The following is a 1,638-nucleotide window of genomic DNA, read 5'->3' on the forward strand; positions in this document are numbered from 1 at the left end:
AAGTCGAGAAGCATCGAAATATTTAAGTATGTTTGTTGTTGGCACTCCGTCGCTTACGACTTCGAGGGTTCCAGTTGATCCGATCAACGGAACAGCTTGCTCGTGAAATTAACGTGCAAGTGGCTGAGCATTCCACAGACACGTGTACCCTTAACGTAGTTCTCGTGGATATTCAGCGTGAAACAGTGTGACAAGGCTGAACCTTTGAATTACAGGCACAACAGAAACAGGAAGTAAGAGTGAGAGAAAGTTGTGGTGAAAGAGTACAGCAGGGTTCGACACCATCCCTTGCCGGAGCCTCGAGGAGCTTTAGGTGTTTTCGCTCAATAAACACTCACAACGCCCGGTCTGTGAATCGAAACCGCGATCCTAAAAACCGGGCCATTGCGCCTCCACATTTAAGTATGTATGTAGGCATGAATACATACATACATACATACATACATACATACATACATACATTACGACTATCCTATGCTTGTATACGGGTGTGTATGTTTATATGGATGTATGTATCCATAATTTTATCGGTGAGTAGAACAGTAAAAATTTGCATACATACATACATACATATAAACATATATACTTATGTACATAAATACATGCAAACATAGGATAGTAGTAAGAAAGTCTACAGAAACTTGAAAAGATCTTCAAAGAAGAATCCTCAATTGCGCAAATGTTGGTGTTCTTAACTCGTTACATGCCGAAGGGGACGGGCTGCATCCACCTCTTGCTAAATATCTCCCTGCTGTTACATTTTTAGTTGCAGTTTGTGTTTAGTCCTGTACATTCCTGGGTTTCAGATACCCCAATTCCAAGTGACCAATGGGTACTTAGGTATTTTTTTTCGTTTTGTTTCTCAAAAATAGTGGCAAATTTTAATTAATTCAGTATCTTTTATTGCGTCATTCACCTTTTGCTTAACATCATGTTTTAGATAAAAAAATAAATTGCTTATGGTTTTTTCGGGGGATTGCCTAAAGGAAGAGGAGAGCCAACAAAGCACATGATATTACGTACGCAAGCACGCACGCACACACACACACACACACACACACACACACAAACTCAAACACACACAATAGAAATTCTCATACAAACACAGCAACATGCTTACACGAGCAAAAAAGTTATACGGACGTAGTGTAGATAAGGATAGTATTAGTGAGAGGGATTGCCGTAGGAATACAGAAATCAAACTCTCTCACGCACACACACATACACACACACACGCAAACACACACAGACGCGCGCGCGCGTATGCACGTACTCGGAGAAGCACCAACATGGACCAACATGCGTATGCGCATAAATTCAGACAGTTAGCCACGATAAACAGATAGACATACACATACGCACTCGCGCTCGTATGCACACACACTCACACACTGAAACATCCCAAAAGCTAATTACATAGATAAATAAAACATATCTTCGTTGGAATTGTTGAAAGAATGAGGAAAAACATGTAAGGGCATATCATTGCTATGGTGACAGTAAAAAGGTTTAGCCTACTCTCTAACACACTCACTCAGACACACATACACACACGTACACACACACGTTCATATACACACACACACACACACACACACACACACACACACATACACACACACACACACATATATATAT

The sequence above is a fragment of the Octopus bimaculoides genome, chromosome 7, assembly GCF_001194135.2.
Source record: "Octopus bimaculoides isolate UCB-OBI-ISO-001 chromosome 7, ASM119413v2, whole genome shotgun sequence".
Classification (NCBI taxonomy): domain Eukaryota; kingdom Metazoa; phylum Mollusca; class Cephalopoda; order Octopoda; family Octopodidae; genus Octopus; species Octopus bimaculoides.